General features: G+C 41.4%; 1 protein-coding gene across 9 annotated transcripts in view; it reads left to right on the top strand.

The window, feature by feature from the left end:
• rgs20 (regulator of G protein signaling 20) overlaps window positions 1-22,157 on the top strand; it is a 306,524-nt gene that overhangs the window by 163,072 nt on the left and 121,295 nt on the right. Inside the window, exon 1 of one of the 9 annotated variants that reach the window (XM_087986403.1) lies at window positions 15,428-15,446. The exons of the other annotated variants lie outside the window; for them this stretch is intronic. The gene's annotated coding sequence lies outside the window, so the exon portion shown is untranslated. Of the gene's footprint in view, window positions 1-15,427; window positions 15,447-22,157 lie in introns of those variants that run through there. 9 annotated transcript variants of the gene reach the window in all.

Raw genomic sequence — 22,157 nt, 5'->3', positions numbered from 1 at the left:
AGGAGAATCGATGTTTTGGGCAAAAGCCCATCATCAGTCAGTCTTCATTATAGGCACAATCAGTCTTTCCTTTTAACCTAACAGGAATATAGTGTCTCGGGACTCACATTATCTCATTTTCGAAAGCTTTCCATTTTCCAGGCATCTCTTTACTTGCGAACATCTGCCCCAATCAGTTTTGAAAACTCTTTCCTAGTACCATCAAAATTAGCCTCCTTCCAGTTTAGAACTTCAACTTTTATATCCGATCTATCCTTTTCCATCACTATTTTAAAACTAATAGAAATATGTTCGCTGGCTCAAACATATTTGGGTTTCCCCCGACTGACACCTCAGTCACCTGCCCTGCCTTATTTCCCAAGAATAAGTCAAGTTTTGCACCTTCTCCAGTAGGTACATCAGAAAATTTTCTTGTTCAAACTTAACAAATTCATTGTTAACCATGTAAACCGTTAGCACTATGGCAGTCCCAGTCTTTGTTTGGAAAGTTAAAATCCCCTACCATAACCATACTATTATTCTAACAGATAACTGAAATCTCCTTTACAAATTTATTTCTCAATTTCCTGCTGAATATTGGGGGTCTACAATACAATCCCAATAAAGTGATCATCCCTTTCCTATTTCTCAGTTCTACCCAAATAATTTCTCTGGATGTATCCCCAGCAATATCCTCCCTGAGTACAGCTGTAGTGCTATCCCTTACCAAAACACCACTCCCTCTCTTCTCTTGTTCCCTTTTCTAGCCTTCCTAAAGCATATGTATCCTGGAACGTTAAGCTGCCAGTCCTGTCCATCCCTGAGCCACATTTCTGTAATTGCTATGATATTTCAGACTGATGTTCCTAACCATACCTGGAGTTCATCATCAGCCTTCCCTGTTAGGCCTCTTGCATTGAAGTGAATACAATTTAATTTATCAGTCCTACCTTATTCTCTGCTTTGTTCCTGCCTGTCCTGACTGTTTGAGTTGCTGCATTTCCCAACTGTACCAGTCTCAGATTGATCTCTTTCCTCACTATTTCCCTGGTCCCACATTCCCCACACCTTCCCCCTCCTCCTCCCCCCAAACACCTTACTAGTTTAAAACCTCCAGAGCAGTTCTAACAAATTTCCCTGCCAGTATGTTAGACCCATTCCAATTCAGGTACAATCATCTTTATGTACAGGTCACTTCTACTCCAGAAGAGATTCCAATGATCCAAAAATGTGAACCCTTCTCCCCTGCACCAGCTTCTCAGCCATTCATTCATCTGCTCTATCCTCCTATTCCTACCTTCACTAGCTTGTAGAACCACGAATAATCCAGATAATACTACACTCTAGGACCTCCTTTTTAATTTTCTGCCTAACCTTTTATATTCTCCCTTCAGAATCTCATCCTTTTCTCTTCCTATGTCATTAGTTCCAATATATACAATGACCTTCTGCTGGTCCCTCTCCCCTTTTGAGAACATTCTGCACCCTCTGAGATATCCTTGATCCTGGTACCAGGGAGGCAACTCACCATTCTGATTTTTTGCTGCTGACCTCAGAAACATCTGTCTGTGCCTCTGACTACAGAGTCTCCTATCACAATTGATCACTAGGAACCTGATGTATCCCTCATTACATTAGAGCCAGTCTCGATACTAGAAACTTAGCAGTTCTTGCTACATTCCACTGACGGTCCATCACATCCTACATTTTCCAAAACAGCAGACTTATTTGAAATGGGGACAGCCATAGAAGACTCCTGCACTACTGCCTACCCCTCCTACCTTTCCTGGAGTTAACCCTGACTATATCTGTAATTTTTCTCACTTCCTATAATTGCCATCCATCGTACCCCCTAGCACTAGTAAATCCCTTATTGCCTCTAACTGCCGTTCCAACCAATCCATGGATCTGATAGTGTCTTTGATTGCAAATCCTTCCTGCAGTCATAATCATCAGTAACATGGAAACTCTCCCCAAACTCCCACATCTGACAGGAAGAGCATATCACATGACTAAAGGCCATTTTGCTTCTTCACAATCTACAGACCCAGAAAATAGCACTGTCTTTTTGCTCTAAAAAAGCAGTGCTGTAAGCTATATATTTTAAAAATTTCTTTGAGACAGATGTCAATGAAACACATAATCAAGAAAGAACCCATTCTATGCCCTACTGTAGACTTGATGTTACACTTAAAAACTATACACTTATCAGTTCCTTTGCTGTGAGCTCTCCCACACAGGGTCCTCCAGAGTCAGCTGTGAATCTTGTTGCTTGTTAGTTTTTCCTAGACACACTTCGATCTCTCGAGATACATGAACATAAACAGCAAAGGCAATAACTGTGCAGATTCACTGCTGTGTCAGTCAGCAATGTAGGTTTCTTTCTCTGTTTCACATGGTCAATGTGTCTTTTTTCTGTCTTTCTCCTTTTAAAAGTGCCTTTGTTTTGATCTTTTTTCTCCAAAGTTCCAAAACAATGCTGCTTCTGGAATTTGAGGACATCACCGTCAACACTTAAATTAATTCAAAAAAGGGGTAGCTCTTGTAGCCACAAATTTTCCCATCCTCCATCTTGGATAAATAAATTGTGTTTTGCTGAAAGCTGAGTGGTTTGACCAGATGCATCACACCTAGAATTTCCACTTCACATCTGCCTTTAAAATAAGAAAAAGTTAGGGTCTAGGCTACCTTCTTAAAATATTCTGAGAAGGTCACTCCTGGTCCATAACACTTGATCCTGGTTTGGATCTAGATAAGAGTTGTAGATACTTTCAAATTTACAGAAGGTAGTATGTGGGAGACCAGACATTTGAAGAGTCAAACTTAGAGGTTAAAAATACAAAAGACTTGCATTTCATAGCTAGTGAACTGCTTGCCAAATGTAGTCAGGAAATGCATCTGTCAGATTTGAACAGCAAAGAACGATACAGCTCAGGAACAGACCCTTCGGCCCACCAAGCCTGCAACAACACATTTTGCCCTTCCATACTAAAACTGTCTTCACTTACAAGATTAGTATCCCTCTATTCCCTTCCTATTCATCCAGGTGTTTCTTGAATGCTGCTACTGTGTCTGCTTCCATCACCTCCACTAGCAGTGCATTCATGCACTCACCACCATTTGTGTAAAAATCATGCATGGAACATCTCTTTTAAACATCCTGCTCCCTTACAGCTTGAACCTGTGTCCACTGGTAATTGACCCCTCCACTCTGGGAAAAAGCCTCCTACTTTGCACTCTATCCAATATCAGTCACAATCTTATAAACTACTTTCAGGTCACCCTTCAATTTCCTATATTCCAGTGAAAACAAACAGTCTATCCAAACTTTCTTCATAGCTAAAATCCCCCATACCAAGCAACATCCTGGTAAACCTTTTCTGTACCATTTCCAAAGCATCCACATCTTTCTGGTAGTGTGGGGACCAGAACTTTACACAATATTCCAGGTGTGGCCTGACTAAAGTTCTATAAAGTTGCAGCATAATTTGCCTAACATTATACTCAATGTCCCTTCCAATGAAAGCAAGCATGTGATAGGCCTTTTATTATTACCTTATCCACCTGCCATCTTCAGTGATTTAGATTTAGATTAGATTACATTACAGTGTGGAAACAGGCCCTTCGGCCCAACAAGTCCACACCGACCCGCCGAAGCGCAACCCACCCATACCCCTACATTTACCCCTTACCTATCACTACGGGCAATTTAGTATGGCCAATTCACTTGACCTGCACATCTTTGGACTGTGGGAGGAAACCGGAGCACCCGGATGAAACCCACGCAGACACTGGGAGAACGTGCAAACTCCACACACAGTCGCCTGAGGCGGGAATTGAACCCGGGTCTCTGGCGCTGTGAGGCAGCAGTGCTAGCCACCGTGCCGCCCACTCTGTGGTCCTGCATACCCTTATCCCTTTGCATATCAATATTCCTAAAGATTTAGCAAGTTTTGAGAAGATTTGTAGCTCAGGTTGAGGTTGTGGATGTAGGTTTGCTCGCTGAGCTGAAAGGTTTGTTTTTCAGATGTTTCATCACCATACTAAGTAACAACATCAGTGAGCCTCCAGATGAAGCATTGGTGGTGGAACCCGCTTTCTATTTGTATGTTTGAGTTTCCTTGTTTTGGTGATGTTATTTCCTGTGGTGGAGTTGCAGATCGTGAGGAAAACTGTCAGAAGACACAGCAGGATATACATCAGTTGGAGGCATTGGCATAAAATTGTCAGATGGAGTTTAATTTGGATAAAAATGATTTGAGGCATTTTGGAAGGCCAAGTACAGGTGAAAATTACACAGGCAATGGTCAAACTTTTAGGAATCTGGGCATAGATTTGCTCGCTGAGCTGGAAGGGTTGTTTTCAGATGTTTGTCACCATACTAAGTAATATCTTCAGTAAGCCTCCAGATGAAGCACTAGTGGTTTAGCCTGCTTTCTGTTTATATGTTTGAGTTTCCTTGGGTTGGTGATGCCATTTCCTGTGGTGACATCCAGGGAGGGAATTCCAGGATTTTGAGCCAGCAGCAGTGAAGAACAGTGATATATTTCTAAGTCAGGATGTTGAGTGGGATGGAGGGGAACTTTGAGGCGATTGTGTTCCCCTCCAAGCCAGTCACCATCCAGTTGAGATGGATTGGAGGATGCTGAGGCACAGAGGGCCGTAGGTAGATGCCAGAGCAGCTGCTGTGTTTCAGATTTACCAAAAGGAGTGTCATTTTGGAATGCCGATTGCTGAACATTAGAGATTCTTGAGGTATTTCAAAGCATGGATGGACAATGGAGGAGTCCTCGCTTGTGTGTTTCATAATGTCTCAAGTATGAGGGTATGAACTTCTCCCATTGATTGAGTGGATAACCTCTTGGAGACCCATTTACTGCAACAACCTGAAAGGCACTCTTTGGCCCTTCTGATTAGGAACCAGATAAATAGCAAGAGGCTGCCCTGGCAATGACAGCCTCAGTTGTCGTAGAGGATTAGTGAACATTGGCACTTCCACAATGAACATGAAAGCTACAGGCATCTCAGTTATGAGCAGAGACAATGGAGTAGACTGCTCCACATCATTAGTCACAGTAGGGAGCACAGTCTGTAGAAATGGGCATGGATGCAGGCACTGCACTTTACCTCACACTAAATGGGTCACTGGAGTAAAGTTGTCTCTCTCTTAATTTCATTTCCTCTGGTAGAAAGAATAACTGACTATGATGTCAGCCAGACCTATATGTCATTCAAGCTTGATGCTGAGAATGAAATGAATGCTAAGGTGGGAAAGAAGCCTGGGATTGATGGTGTCCCATGGTCTGTAATATGGGACAGTGGTAGTGGAAGTCCAATTCACAATGCTTTTAGGAAAAAAAAGGTAATTCAGATGTGTTCATTGGATAATAATTTTATCCAATGCAAAATGAGCTGCAGAATGATCTAACACTGGCCTGGGAGTTGGTCAAGTGAACCATTGCTGAATTAACATGGCCTTTGCAGCTATGATGGCCTGCAGACCTGGGACAGACTGGTTGATCCACCTGCACATGTCCAGCCACATGTCTCCTCTGGAACTTGCTTCATCCTCCTCTATTGCCTCGGGTAATTCTTAAAATGGTGGTGGAGTAACAGCGGTATGCAGGCTTCTACTCGGAGCTCATCTGCTCCATCCATTTTTACTTGTTTTACGTTCTTTCACTACTTTTTCTTTCCTAGTTTAATCTGCTTATCTTATGTGAGGTGCGGGTTTGTACAGTGTGGAGAAATCAAGCTGGAGTGGTCGGGGAGGTGGTTAGCCCAATGTGGCAGCAAGAAAGGTCCCGGCAATGATGGCAGTCATCAGGAGGCGGAGAGTGTAGGAACATGCAGTCCAAGATGGCCAGTGACAAGCAGGAACAGGCAGATCAAGGCAGTGGTCAGAGCAGGCACGGGCTGCAAGGCAGCAAGAGCAGGCAGTTCAGGGCAGCAAGTACGAGAGTAGGCAGCCCGCAGCTGCCAACAGAGAGCAGCAGGAGGCAACCCAGGGCAGCTGGTAGCCAGAGTAGCAACAGGCTGCAACCAACGAGAGCAGGCAGTCTAGTATGGCGGCAGGGGTAAGTTCAGCCTGGAACAGGAGAGATCGAGCCCTTGTGAAGTGTGTGAGCCCTGCAATTGCTAGGCACTTGTGGACCGCGATGTTGAACTTTTAATTGTGTTTCTTTTGTTTTTCAACTTTTTAACTAAGAAGGACTGTAATGTTTAACTTTTTAGCATGGTTTCTTTATTTTTCTGCTTTGAACCTAAGATTCTGTACCTAGGTGCTTTTTTACCTAATATGACGTCATAAGTGCTGACTTGAAAATCTTTCACTGTACTAATGAGTACATGTGACAGTAAATCTAATTCAGTTATTCTTATTCCTTCTCCACATTCCCTGAGGAAGAGAGGCATAAAAGACCCTCCTCTTGATCCAGTCCTTGCAGCCTCTGTAAAATCATTCTATTCAGGGCAAAGCAGATTACCGTAAAGAGAAACCATGATGGGATTATACTGAAGGCCGCCAAATGATCAGTGAAGGCAATGGCACTGCATCTTCAAGATGCTCAATGATTGTTCATGTTAGGACATGGCTCTAGTATAGTGCCTTTCTTCATCTGTAGCCAGAGATCAAACAGGCTTCAGGAGTCATCTCCTCAGACTAAACCCTGAGGAACATAAGAGTGGAGTAGGCCCTTAAACCTGTTGAGTTTGCCCAGTTGATACAGATCATGGCTGATCGTCTCTTCTGTGTCATTTTTCCACCTATGTCTGTCTGATTTTATGTCAGTAGTTAACCCCCAGCAGCCATCCAGAGTCTTGATGTTGCCCTGAAGATTTTTGGTACCTAGGACACTTGAAGGGTAAAACAAACATAACAGTTCACTGGGACTATATACCTACAATATATACTTCCTCAAATAACTTTGCAGAGGCCAATGTCGAATCATCAATCACCCTTTATTCACAAATGCGTAGCCTTTAATAATAGAACTGCCTCTCACTGAGTCAGCTATTCAGAGTTCCAATATCCCTGACATTGAGCCTTTTGTGTCAGCCAGGGCTCCCTAATTAAAGCAGATTATCAGTCCCAATCAGGGAACTCCTACTTTATGACATCTAACAGGCTGACCTGCTTACAATCACTACATCCCTACCCTTCTGAGTCCACAGACACAGAGCATTCCAATTCCTTTGAGAGACTCCTGGGGCATTTGGGTCAGGTTCTTCCAACTCCGAATGCGACACATTAGGTGTGTAATGAATGGGAGCTTGACTCTCACATTTGGACTGCCTCTGTAAACTTTCACTCCCTTCTTACAGAGGCAGAGCGTTGAGGCAGCTACTTCCATCATGTCCATCTCTAATTCAGAAAACATGACAAAATTTAATGGAGAGTGTAGATCATCAGGTCTCTGAAGGATTTCTGAAGACTCCAAGAGGCAGGGCAAGTTTTACTGCCGTACAGTCTGAGAATTTGCAGCTTTGAAATGGTCCACAGAACAGTCACACCTACCCTGTCTTTATAAGTCACTGGTCCTGACCTCATGTCAATTGTGTCTTTTACCCATGCAGTGTCATTTTCATAATTCTTGCACCAAACTTTGTCCCTGTATCAAACTGTCTCTATTGCTTGGCAGAGTCTTAGGTTCGGCATTGGAACTCCTCATGCTGTTTCACATTCCCCCTCCATCCCTTATCCCCAGTCTAGGAGGCTCAGACTTGGCATGCTCTACTGGTGCTCTCCCTGTAGTTGCTTGTGGGGTGGTCCTATAATTAAACAAGAACCATGGCAACTTGGTATCTAGTGAGGCTATAGGCTGTTTCTTCAGTCCAGCCTTCAAAGTTTAGACCACTGTTTCTGCCAGGCTATTGGACGATGGTAGGTCTAAAGTTGTCCTAATATGTAAAATCCCATTTGACTTTAAGAAGTAACTAAATGGGAGATATAGACTGTAGGGAAATAGATGGTGACATCTTGCAAAATGTCCAGATTACAGAGGAGGAAGTGCTGGATGTCTTGAAACGGTTAAAGGTGAATAAATCCCCAGGACCTGATTAGGTGTACCTGAGGATTCTGTGGGAAGCTAGAGAAGTGATTGCTGGGCCTCTTGCTGAGATTTGTATCATCGATTGTCACAGGTGAAGGTGCCGGAAGACTGGAGGTTGGCAAACGTGGTGCCACTGTTTAAGAAGGGCGGTAAAGACCAGCCAGGGAAATATAGACCGGTGAGCCTGACCTCAGTGGTGGGCAAGTTGTTGGAGGGAATCCTGAGGGACAGGATGTACATGTATTTGGAAAGGCAAGGACTGATTAGGAATAGTCAACATGGCTTTGTGCGTGGGAAATCATGTCTCACAAACTTGATTGAGTTTTTTGAAGAAGTAACAAAGAGGATTGATGAGGGCAGAGCAGTAGATATATTCTATATGGAGTTCAGTAAGGTATTCGACAAGGTTTCCCATGGGAGACTGATTAGCAAGGTTAGATCTCATGGAATACAGGGAAAACTAGCCATTTGGATACAGAACTGGCTCAAAGGTAGAAGACAGAGGGTGGTGGTGGTGGAGGGTTGTTTTTCAGACTGGAGGCCTGTGACCAGTGGAGTGCCACAAGGATCGGTGCTGGGACCTCTACTTTTTGTCATTTACATAAATGATTTGGATGCGAGCATAAGAGATACAGTTAGTACATTTGCAGATGACAACAAAATTGGAGGAGTAGTGGACAGCGAAGAGGGTTACCTCAGATTACAACAGGATCTGGACCAGATGGGCCAATGGGCTGAGAAGTGGCAGATGGAGTTTAATTCAGATAAATGTGAGGTACTGCATTTTGGGAAAGCAAATCTTACCATTATACACTTAATGGTAAGGTCCTAGGGAGTGTTGCTGAACAAAGAGACCTTGGAGTGCAGGTTCATAGCTCCTTGAAAGTGGAGTCGCAGGTAGATAGGATAGTGAAAAAGGCATTTGGTATGCTTTCCTTTATTGGTCAGAGTATTGAGTACAGGTGTTGGGAGGTCATGTTGCGGCTGTACAGGACATTGGTTAGGCCACTGTTGGAACATTGCGTGCAATTTTGGTCTCCTTCCTATCGGAAAGATGTTGTGAAACGTGAAAATGTTCAGAAAAGATTTACAAGGATGTTGCCAGGGTTGGAGGATTTGAGCTATAGGGAGAGGCTGAACACGCTGGGGCTGTTTTCCTTGGAGAGTCAGAGGCTGAGGGGTGACCTTATAGAGGTGTTGTGGTTCTGTTCGCCGAGCTGGGAATTTGTGTTGCAGACATTTCGTCCCCTGCCTAGGTGACATCCTCACCAAACTTTGAACCTTATAGAGGTTTACAAAATTATGAGGGGCATGGATAGGATAAATAGACAAAGTCTTTTCCCTGGGATCAGGGAGTCCATAACTAGAGGGCATAGGTTTAGGGTGAGAGGGGAAAGATATAAAAGAGAACTAAGGGGCAATCTTTTCACGCAGAGAGTGGTACGTGTATGGAATGAGCTGCCAGAGGATGTGGTGGAGGCTGGTACAATTGCAACATTTAAGAGGCATATGAACAGGAAGGGTTTGGAGGGATATGGGCCGGGTGCTGGCAAGCAGGACTAGATTAGGTTGGGTTATCTGATCGGCATGGACAGGTTGGACCGAAGGGTCTGTTTCCATGCTGTACATCTGTGACTCTGTGGCTAAAAGAAATGACCCGTTATCCGTGACCAGTTCCCCCGGACTCAATCTGTTGCAACAGATGTGCACAATTTTTCTGTTGTTGCTCCAGTGTTTAATGAATGGACTCTATGCATCTTCAGTTACATTGACTACAGTGACTAAAAAGATTAAAAGAAAGAACTTGCATAGACAACATGCAACCAATACAAAGTTTACCCAGCCATTCCCACAGATGTGAGGGAGCTGTTGGTGGTAATTTCTGTCCTTGTTAACACTCTGGAGGAGTGGCAGGAGACTGGAAGAACACAGCAAGCCAGGCATCATCGGAAGGTGGAGAAGTCAATGTTTCGGGTGTAACCCATCTTCAGGACTGGTGGTGGGTGTAGGGGGAGCTGCAGATATAGGGGGTGGCAGGGACAGTGTGGTGAAGTGGGGATAAGTGAAGATAGGGTGTATTTGCGCTTTGCATTAGCCAAAGTTCTTGATGCATAAGGTATTAGGCATTCCTCTCCAGTGGACCACCTATGAGCCAATGCACGTAAATATCTCTTTCTTGGGGTCATAGTGTACCAATACATTAGAGGATTTTAGTTGTATCTTTACTTCATTTGAAATGTAGGGTCTGGCTGTGAGACTGTTTCCATGGTTGACCCTTTTTTAGGAATTGATGCAATGGTGCCAGGATGGATGTCAGGTTGATGCAAGAGTAAACATCGTTTGCCTCGCCATTATCACCTATATAAATATCAAGCTTTAACTGGCATTCAGAAATTCTCCCTGATAAAGTCAGTATTCTGCAGTTGATTTGTCAATAGTGAAATTCCAAAAGGGACAAATTGATCTGTATGCAATCCATAAATTGATTGAATCGTGTATGCAAAGCCCATTATCTAATGCGCCCTATCACTAAAATTCTTCTTGCTATAGAACAAAATAAAGTTTGTAAAAATATATGTGAGTATAGAAAAGAAATTAGTTCATCCATTATTCTATATTTTCCAACAGATCATCTAGAGTTTGCACCATTATTTACTCTGTCTAATCCATTTGACCTCAAATGAGGAGACTAATCACTCAAAATGTTCAACAAGATTGATTCTAAGAAATGTCTTTCCAAATGATGCAAGGAATCTATTAACAATACCATTCTGCATTATGCCATTCCAATTGCAGTCCACAGATGGCAATTCTGTCATTTCAGCAGCAGTAGGCACCATTGTATTTGGTAAATTTATTTTATTATCTGTTTGTCTAAACTAAGCCTTCTAACCTTCAAAGCATATTTAGTCAGATTCTCAAAAGTCTATTTTGAATAATATTTTATTAGTACAATTTATTGAGAAATTCTACTGATTCTGTAATGTAATGTGTTATGGACCAGATGAAACTCCCTCAAAATATATTAAGAAGATAGTTTAGACACCCACATTTTCTTATCTTAAAGGCAAGTGCATTCAATATGTCAAACTTCCAGATTGGAAGCAAAACTCACTTTATTCATACACTATAGTTAAAATACAACAAAAGAAAGAAGAAATTGGAATAATTAACTTGATGGGAAAAATTAACAGAATAATTGATTGTTTAAAGCCTAAACAGTAACCGTTCCAATGCAGTAACATCCCATAAAAACACCCTTGGCAAATGCAAATTCAGTAAAATAGGTTATCTCATAGGCAGTTCTCCAGTCCATGAGGAAGAAACATCACGGGAAAACACAGAGTAGCAGGGGGAAGTGTACTGTAGCTTCCAAGCACAGTTTCAGGACCCCAGCAAATGCTACTGATAAACTAAAACCAAACCCACCCATTCAGGCTGCTTCTATTGTTCTAAACTTAAAATAAAATCCAAGCCCTTAAATGTGATTTTTTTTTTGGAATTAAATTGACAGTTCAGCATTTCTGCCCTAATACATCTCTAAAACAAAAAACAGGGCAAAATACACTTAAAGCCTTAACATGTAACAAAGGCATCTGACAAAGGGAATCATATTATCCAAATTTGCCTTAATACTTAAATATCTAAGGCATTGGATATCCTGCGTATGAGGCATTGTCTGTCGTTAAGATTTCATGAAATATTTTATCCAAAAACACCAATGAGCTATCTACTAGATACAGTTTTTGAGCTATTTTCATTTTCTGATTAGAACTATGAATAGTAATTATACCTTATGAGGAGAGGTCATTGGAGAGTGGATTGGGTCTATTTCTTATGCCAGTTCTTTAGGCAAAATAAATGAAGGAATGCATCTTCATTAACTGTCATTTTTTTGCAGTCATGGCAGACATAAACCAACTATGAAATATATGAATCTTTTCACTTAGATCCAAAAGCAAAAGTAGATCCTCTTGGGTAGTAAAATTTGGATTACTCCCGGTGCCATATGCTAGTGAGAGTAGTAATAGGAGGATAGAACAGATGAATGTGTGCTAAAGAGCTGGGGCAGTGGAAATGCATACACATTTTTTTGAATCAGTGGAATCTCTTCTTCTTAGAGATTACTTCTACCCTAGGATAGGCTGTACCTGAATTGGAAGGGGACTAATATACTGGAGGTACTCAATATTTAAACAAGTAAGGGAAGGTCGGGAGACAAACCCAGAGAGATAGTGAGAAAGGAGATGACTGAGGCTGGTGCAGTTGAGAAAAGGAGCAAGTCAAACAGTCAAGGTAGGCAGGAGCAAGGCAGAGAATGTGCAGGACTGATAAATTAAATTTATTTGAATAAGAGAGGCATGACAGCTGAGGCAGATGAACTCTGGGCATGGTTGCGAACCTGGCATGTCATAGCTATTACAGAATTGTGGCTTAGGGATGGACAGGACTTGCACCTTAATATTCTAGGGTCTAGACGCTATTGGAGGGATAGAAAGGGGGCTGTGTGAGGAGAAGAGGCAGCATTTTTGGTTAGTAATAACATTACAGTTGTGCTTCGGGAGGATATTCCAGGAAGAAAGTACATCCAGGCAAGTTATTTGGGTGGAACTGAGAAATAAGAGAGGGATGATAACCTTATTGGGGTTGTACTACAGATCCCTCAGTAGTCATTGAGAAATTGAGAAGAAATTTATAAGACGATCTCAGTTATTTGTAAGAATAATAGAGTTGTAATGGTAGGGGATTTTAACTGTCCAGACTGGGACTGCGGTAGTGTTAAGGGTTTGGATTGAGTGGAATTTAAGTGTCTACAAGAAAATGGATGTATTCAGTGTGTGGATGTACTGATGAGAGAAGGAGCAAAATTTGACCTTCTCTTGAGAAATAAGGCATGGCTGAGGTGCGATTGGGGTAGCACACTGGAGCCAGTGATCATAATTCTATTAGTTTTAAAATAGTTATGGAAAAGTATAGATCTGATCCAAAAGTTCAAGTTCTAAATTGGAGGAAGGTGAATTTTGACGTTATTAGGGAAGAAGTTTCAAAAATTGATTGAGGGCAGATATGCGCAGGTAAAGGGATGGCTGGAGGGTGCAAAGCCTTCAAAAATGAGGTAACAAGAGTCCAGGAACAATGTGTTCCTATTAATATGAAGGGCAAAGCTGGTAAGTGTGGGGAATGTTGGATAACTGGAGAAACTGAGGCTCTGATCAAGACAAAAAGGGAAGCATATGTCAAATGTAGACAGTAGCGATCAAGTTAATCCCTTGAAGAGTATAAGGGCAGTAAGTATATACTTAAGTGGGAAATCAGGACAGCAAAAAGGGGGACATGACATTGCTTTGGCAGAGAGATTTCAAAGAGATTCTACAAATAAATGAAGGACAAAAGAGTAAATAGTGAGAGAATAGGGTCCGTGAAAGGTCAGCAAAGCTACCTGTGTGTGAAACTGCAGGAGATGGGTGAGATAATAAATCAGTATTTTGCATCAGTGTTTATTTGGAGAAGGATATAGAAGTTGGAGAACTTGGGGAAATAAATAGTGAAATCTTTAGAAGTGTACAAATTACAGAGGATGTCTTAAAATGCATAAAGTTGGATAAGTCCTTCAGAACCTGATCAGGTGTATCGTGGAACTCTGGGGAGCTAGAGAAGAGGTTGCTGGGCCCTTTGCTAGAGATATTTGTATCATTGATAGCCATGGTTGAGGTGCCAGAAGACTGGAGGTTGACTAAAGTGGTGCTATTATTTAAGAAATGTGGTAAGGAAAAGCCAGGAACTATAAATTATAGACCAGTGATCCTGATGTCAGTGAAAGGTAAGTTGTTGGAGGGAATTCTGAGGAACAGGATTTATATATATTTGAGAAGGTAAGGACTGATTAGGGATAGTCAACAGGGTTTTGTGTGAGGGAAATTGAGTCTCACGACCTTGATTGAGTTTTTTGAAGAAGTAACAAAGCAATTTGATGAAAGCAGAATGGTGGACACTGTTGAAATGGACTTCAGTAAAGTGTTTGACAATATTTTGCATGGTAGACTAATTAGCAATGTTAGATTCAATGGAATCCAGGGAGAGCTATCCATTTGGATACAGAGCTGACTTGAAGAGAGGAGACACAGGGTGGCAGTGGAGGGTTGCTTTTCTGACTGGAGACCTGTGACCAGCAGTATGCCACAAGGATTGGTGCTCTGTCCAAGCTTTTTGTCATTTATGTAAATGATTTAGATGTGAATATAGGAGGAATGGTTAGTAAGTTTGCAGATGACGCCAAAATTGGTGAAGTGGACAATGAGAAATGTTACCTCTGAGTGCACTGGGACTATGATCGGATGAACAAGTGGTTTGAGGAATGGGAGATGGAGTTTAATTTAGATAAATATGAGGTGCTGCATTTTGGGAAAGCAAACCAGGGCAGGATTTAAGCACTTAATGATAAAGTCCTGGAGAGTGTTGCTGAGCAAAGAGTTGGAGGTAGATAAAGTAGTGAAGAAGGCATTTGCTACTCTTACCTTTATTGGTCAGTGCATTGAGTATAGGAGTTGGGATGTTATGTTATGGCTGTACAGATCATTAGCTAGGCCACGTTTGTAGTACTGCATTCAGTTCTGATCTTCCTGCTATAGGAAAGATGTTGCAAAACTTGAAATGGTTCAGAAATGATTTGCAAAGATGTTGCTAGGGTTGGAGGGTTTGAGCTAAAGGGAGAAGCTGGATAGGTTAGGTCTATTTTCTTTGGAGCATCAGAGACTACAGGGTGACCTTGTCATGAAGGGCATAGATAGGGTGAACAGTCAAGGTCTTTTCCCAGGGTAAGAGTGTCCAAAACTGGACGACACAGGTTTAAGGTGAGAGGGAAATGATTTAAGAAGGACCTAACGGACAATCTTTTCACACAGAGGATGATGTGTGTATGGAATGAGCTGCTAGAGGAGGTGATGGATGCTGGAACAATTCCAACACTTAAATGACACCTGGATGGTTATATGAATAGGAAGAGTTTAGAGGAATATAGGCTAAATGCTAGCAAATTGGATTAGACTCATATAGGACATCTGGTCAACATGGCCGAGTTGGACCAAAGGGTTGATTTCTGTGTTGTGCATGTCTGTGACTCGCATTAAGTTTTTTTTGGGGATATGGGCATATCTGGCTTGGGCAGCATTTTTTGCCCATTCCTAATTCTCCTTCAACTGTATGGCTTGCTCTACCATTTTAGAGAGCAGTCAAGAGTTGACAACCTGGAGTCACATGTATGTCAGACCAAGTAAGCATTATAAGACTGCCTTCCCCCTTGATTTTGCATGAACCAGATTTACCTCTACAATTGACAGGAGCTGTCACGGTCAGCTATTGAGACAAGCTGTGTGGGATTTGTTATAGTCTGACATCACACCATCTCTCCCAAAAGTGGTAAGAATGAATATTCATTGATGAGCATTTATTACATTGGAGTGTTTGATATTTTAACTTTAATTTTACCCATTTTCACTGATGCATTAATAATGGGATTTTTTAAAATGCTATCACAATCCTGTAATATGCATTTATGAGTTTCTAGGTCAGCTATTTCACTAAGAATGCAGAACAATAAAATAACTGAATGTGTTTTAAAATATAATATAGAAGTAAATTTATTTTGTTATTGATGAACATTTGCACTTTTTTATTGTAATCCAAAAAGAAAATAAACATTTTACCTGCAAATGAGGGGGAATTGTCATATCATCATTCCTTGCTAGGAAATAGAATTTTGAAAATTATTAAACAAGTTTGAAAAATTGAAAAAGTTAAATACAAGAGGTTTAAAGTACATGGAATACAAATACAAATTGAAATACAGATGTAATCAAAACTCCTTACTTGTCCTGTGCATTAAAGAGTAGATGTCTTCAAAATATCCACAGGATGATTTGTTTTCCTTGTCTTTCATAATAGATTAAATATGGAAATAGAAACATAAATATTTTGACTTGCTTGTCAATTTGCATAGATCTCCTCTTCAATGTATGTATTCTAATATTGCAAGAACATTGCCAATTCGCAGACACACACTGCAGGATATTATTGTGCTGTGAGGCATGTTTGATGTAAACCCATTTTGAACTTTCATTTTACTAAGCGTTGTCTTTCTTCCCCCATCTGTTATCATTGGTTTCCTGAATCAAATATGAGAAATTCTCATTTTTAAAATGCTGCTTAGCCTTATTTGATAAATTTTCACATAAGAACTAGCCTCTCACATTATGCTTTTTCTTTCAAGCTCACTTTGCATTATTTTGACTCAGGACAAATTGTCTTAGCTAACTCAAAAGCTGCAGAGCACCAAAGTCTGATTTTCAGTGAGAGAAAAATATTCACAATACATTGAAACTTGTTTTACTGGTCAAGTTTGATGGCTGATAGTAGGACAAACTTGGTTAATTATGTTCATAAAACCATAGGGGACTAAACACCCCTATTAGATCGAAATAACTGTTCGCAAGGTAGGATCTGAACTGTTCCACAACTCAGGAAATATTTGTTTTACTCTTTTGAAAATATCTTTAAAGCATTGTGGTTAACTTGTAATGGATAAGTTGGAATGGTAGCAGAATGTCTAGAAAGGTGGAAAAAGAGCACAATATCCTTTTAACAAATAATTGTGACTTCTCAGAATGGATTTTAATAGATATTAAAATAGCTATAGTGTATTGCCAAGAAAAAAAATCTCCAAGTCCTTTCACAGTGACTATCATTCAAAATTGATCCACAGTAACATTCTTTTGGTATGTTCTGAAGGTGTGAAGAGAGCATGGGTTAGATATTCCTCTCAGTGAAGGAGTAGTGCCAAATATTCATTGCAGTAGCATTATCAACAGACTTTCTGTGAGATCTTGACACTGGAATGTACTGTTATTAGAGAGCAATTTTAACATAACACCCAGAGTATGGGGCTCTGGAATTGATATGGACAGGACAGGAAGTTATACATTTCTGTAATCAGAAAATCAGATTTTCAGTACTTCACTTTGAAATCATGCTGTAATACTAGTGCGTAAATAGAGTCATAGAGATGTACAGCATGGAAACAGACCCTTCGGTCCAACCCGTCCACGCCGACCAGTTATCCCAACCCAATCTAGTCCCGCTTGCCAGCACCCGGCCCATATCCTCCAAACCCTTCCTATTCATATACCCATCCAAATGCCTCTTAAGTGTTGCAATTGTACCAGCCTCCACCACATCCTCTGGCAGCTCATTCCATACACGTACCACCCTCTGCATGAAAAAGTTGCCCCTGAGGTCTCTTTTATATCTTTCCCCTCTCACCCTAAACCTATGCCCTCTAGTTCTGGACTCCCCCACCCCAGGGAAAAGATTTTGTATATTTATCCTATCCATGCCCCTCATAATTTTGTAAACCTCTATAAGGTCACCCCTCAGCCTCCAACGCTCCAGGGAAAACAGCCCCAGCCTGTTCAGCCTCTCCCTGTAGCTCAAATCCTCCAACCCTGGCAACATCCTTGTAGATCTTTTCTGAACCCTTTCAAGTTTCACAACATCTTTCCGATAGGAAGGACACCAGAATTGCACACAATATTCCAACAGTGGCCTAACCAATGTCCTGTACAGCCGCAACATGACCTCCCAACACCTGTACTCAATACTCTGACCAATAAAGGAAAGCATACCAAACTCCTCCTTCACTATACTATCTATCTGCGACTCCACTTTCAAGGAGCTTTGAACCTGCACCCCAAGGTCTTGTTGTTCAGCAACACTCCCTAGGACCTTACCATTAAGTGTATAAGTCCTGCTAAGATTTGCTTTCCCAAAATGTAGCACTTCGCATTTATCTGAATTAAACTCTATCTGCCAATTCTCAGCCCATTGGCCCATCTGGTCCAGATCCTGTTGTAATCTGAGGTAACCCTCATCGCTGTTCACTACACTACACCTCCGATTGATTTCTTTCCTCACTATCTCCCTGGATCCCACCCCCCCACCTTACTAGTTTAAATCCTCCCAACTAGTTCTAGCAAATTTCCCTGGCGGTATATTAGTTCCCTTCCAATTTAGGTGCAATCCGTCCTTCTTGTACAGGTCACTTCTCCCCCAAAAGAGATTCCAATGATCCAAAAATGTGAATCCTTCTCCCATACACCAGCTCCTCAGCCATGCATTCATCTGCTCTATCCTCAAATTCCCGCCCTCACTAGCTTCAAGCACTGGGAGTAATCCTTTGAAGACCTCCTTTTTAAATTTTAAATTTCTGCCTAACTCTCTGTAATCTCCCTTCAGAATCTCAACCTTTTCCTTTCCTATATCATTGGTTCCAATGTGGACAATGACTTCTTGCTGGCCCCTCTTCCCCGTGAGAACATTCTGCACCCTCTCTGAGACATCCTTGATCCTGGCACCAGGGAAACAACACACCATTCTGCTTTTTTGCTGCTGGCCAAAGAAATGTCTGTCTGTACCTCGGACTACTGAATCCCCTAACACAATTGATCTCTTGGAAGCCGACGTACCCCTCGTTGCATTAGAGCCAGTCTCAATACCAGAAACTTGGTTGTTCGTGCTACGTTCCCCTGAGAATCCATCACCCCCTGCATTTTCCAAAACAGCATACCTGTTTGAAATGGGTTTATCCACAAAAGACTCCTTCCCTAGGTACCAACCTCTCTTAACCTTCCTGGAGTTAACCCATCTATGTGACTGTATCTGAAACTTCCCCCCCCTTCCTATAACTGCCATCTATCACATACTGTTGCTGTTGCAAATTCCTCATCGCTTCTATCTGTCTCTCCAACCGATTCACTCAATCTGATAAGATTCGCATCCAACAGAATTTATGGCAGATATAATCCGCAATACCCTTAAACTCTCTTTAAACTCCCACATCTGACAAGAAGTACATATCACTGCAAGGGCCATTTTTGCTCCTTCACAATCTACAGACTCAGAAAATAACACCGTCTTATTCTTCTACAAAATATTGCACCAGGTCAAATTAAGAGCTATGGCTTATATTTTAAATTTAATCAAGAGACTTATCTCCAAAAACATATAATCAAGAAAGAACCCACTGTACTCACTAATACAGCCTTTCCCTTGGACAGACTTAAAACAACAATTAACTTATCTGATTCTGTGTTGTGAACTCACCCAAACTGGTTCCTCCAAGATTAGTTGTGAAATTCACTTTGTTAATTTTCCCAGATGCACTCCGATGTCCAGCAACTCATGAATTCAAACCCAGCAAGGTTCTCTCTCTCTCTCTCTCTCTCTCTCTCTCTCTCTAGCAGAGAAAGAAGCTTCAGGCCAGCTCATTAATAACTTAGTGAAATATTTTGGCCCTCATATTTAAATGTGTTTGCAATTGGTATTACCCACATTTCATAATTCTCACATTTTACATTTTTCTGGGTTTTAACTGTTCTGACTTCTGCATGACTACTGTGAGCTAGGTTATGGATTATAAAAAGTAAAATATATTGACCTGTTCATTAAATGTGTCCCATAGACATGGTGTTATAAATGGTTTTTCAGTGAAGTATTAATTCAGAGTCTATTTAGCCTTTTGATTGTAGATATATTGTGTTCAATTATATTAAATTCAACTACACAAATTTGAATATATTTACTGCATTAAAACTCAAAGTACTGGAAAAACTCAGTTCTGGCAGCACCTGTGGAAAGAGAAACAAAGCTAATGTTGAGTCTTATGTGACTGTGTTCTTTGAAAATGAAGTGGGCTGGAAAGTAATGCTTTTTATAGTGTGAACAAAGGGGGAGGAGGAACAAGTGGAACAAATTGTGAGACCCAGAACAAGGTCTCGGTGCAAAGTATGTTTATGATAGGTTTAAACAGAAGAAAGTAGGTTAGCTCTGCTGAGAGCAAACCCAGTGCATACAAGACAATGATGTAGCAGGGGTGTGGTATCATGAAAGGGGTATAAATAAAATGAAGAACAACGTTAAACAGAAATAGGAACTGCTGGAGAAGCTCAGTGTCTATGGAACATCTGTGGAGAGAAAGCAATGTTAACTTTGCAGGTCCAATGATCCTTCTTCAGAGGGTTGCTTTACTTCTGGTTCATGCTCGTAGGTTTATTGAACTCAAATGAGTGCTGAAGGCTAATAAGTGCCAAAGCAGCTTGTATTGGACTTTGCTGCAGCACTGCAGCAGACCTAGGACAGAAATGTCAGCATGAAAACAACATTGTATTGATATTGGGAAGGGTTGGGGGTGGAGAAGAAGTATTAGGAGTGAATAGCAAACTTTTGGGTTGTCCTCATTTTCCACCCCCCCCAGTCTCCATATTCATTATCCTCCACCATTTCAGCACCTCAACAGATGATGTGGTGATGCACCAAACAGATCCCACCCCCTCCCTTATCAGCACTAAAACACTTGTCCTTTTACTTTCGCCCTCATTACTTTCTAAGGCCTAGATAAAACAATGATTTCCTTGTACTTCTTTCAGTCTAGTCAATTGCATTTGCTGTTCACAGTGTGACCTCCTCTACACTGGTGAGACCAAATGAAAAATGGGTGACCACCTTGTGGAACACCTTTACTTTGTCCATAAAAATTGCTTGCTGAAAATGTGTTGCTGGAAAAGCGTAACAGGTCAGGCAGCATCCAAGGAGCAGGAGAATTGACGTTTCGGGCATGAGCCCTTCTTCAGGAATGAGCCTGAAGAAGGGCTCATGCCCGAAATGTTGATTCTCCTGCTTCTTGGATGCTGCCTGACCTGCTGCGCTTTTCCAGCAACACATTTTCAACTCTGATCTCCAGCATCTTCAGTCCTCACTTTCTCCATAAAAATTGCTTGCCATCTCGATAATTCACCTTGCTCTCATGCTAATATTTCCATCTTATACCTGCTGCAGTGTGCCAGCACGCAAAGCATGCTGAAGGAACATCACCTTAATTTTTGCTTAGGTACATTTCAGCATTCAGGACTCAATATTGAGTTCAGTATTTCATAGAAAGAACACTGCCTTTCATTTTGATTAAATCCCTTTCACCACCAATACGTCCCCATCCTCATGATTTGTTTACATGAGTTTCCTCTCAGCAGGGTAGTATGGTGGCTCAGTGGCTAGCACTGTTGCCTCACAGCGCCAAAGACCTGGGTTTGATTCTGCCTTCGGGCGACTCTCTGTGGGGAGTTTGCATTTTCTCCCCATGTCTGAGTGGGTTCCTCGGGGTGCTCCAATTTCTTCCCGCAGTCCAAAGATGTGCAGGTTAGGTGGATTGGTCATGTGAATTGCAGGGTTACAGTTGAGATGCTCTTTGGATGGTCAGTTTTGACTTGATGGGCTGAATAGCCTGCTTCCACATATGGATTCTATGATAAAGCTAACCTCAAAATGGTTCCTAACCAGACTTTAATGATCAATCTGGTGCTCTAAATAATCAATTCCAGCCACCAGGTTTGTAGCAAAAATAAAATACTTGCCAATTTCTCAACGATAGAGTAATTTTAACAGAAAAAAATTAAACAAAGTAATGTAATTGATGTCCATAACGTCAGCCCATCACTTTCCTTTTTCTGCCCCCTGCTTGAAAGGCCTCCTTTACCACCGTGCAGTGGTCAGTTTGCCCATCCTCCCTAGAAATATTTTCCACATCCACACAGGGAGCAAGTACCTCATACCCTTTGGACAAGGTCCAGAGCTAAATTCAGGATTGGTCTACCTCCCTCAGTTGTAGTCACATCTTCCTGTCCTGGAACAGTGGCCAGATTTGAAGTACTTAACCTCTAAAGTGCAACAACCTCCTGAAACACACCAACTCGGTAATTCTCCCCCTCCCTGATGTGTTACAATGTTCAATTCTGAGCCAGAGTTCCTCAAGCAACCAACTGTTGCTACATATTTAGTCACAATGATGTCACGTCATGCAGGTACAACACATCATCTGGCCCCTCATCTCTAAATTATATAATTCATTTTTAATTTGTGTTTTTAAATTTTCATGTGGTCTTTAGTTTTTTAAATTTGTAAAATATTTCTCCAATTTACATATAATCTAAAAGCAACTTGGAATAAATATTCATATTAACAATAACTTCACAACAAATGAACTTATAGCTTTTCTCTCATTCTGTGGGCTCCTGGTATATCTGT

This window comes from Chiloscyllium plagiosum, unplaced genomic scaffold (genome assembly GCF_037043375.1).
Source record: "Chiloscyllium plagiosum isolate Xiang-an unplaced genomic scaffold, Cpla_swu_hap1 HiC_scaffold_4, whole genome shotgun sequence".
NCBI lineage: Eukaryota > Metazoa > Chordata > Chondrichthyes > Orectolobiformes > Hemiscylliidae > Chiloscyllium > Chiloscyllium plagiosum.
This window is presented reverse-complemented; position numbering and strand designations above follow the sequence as displayed.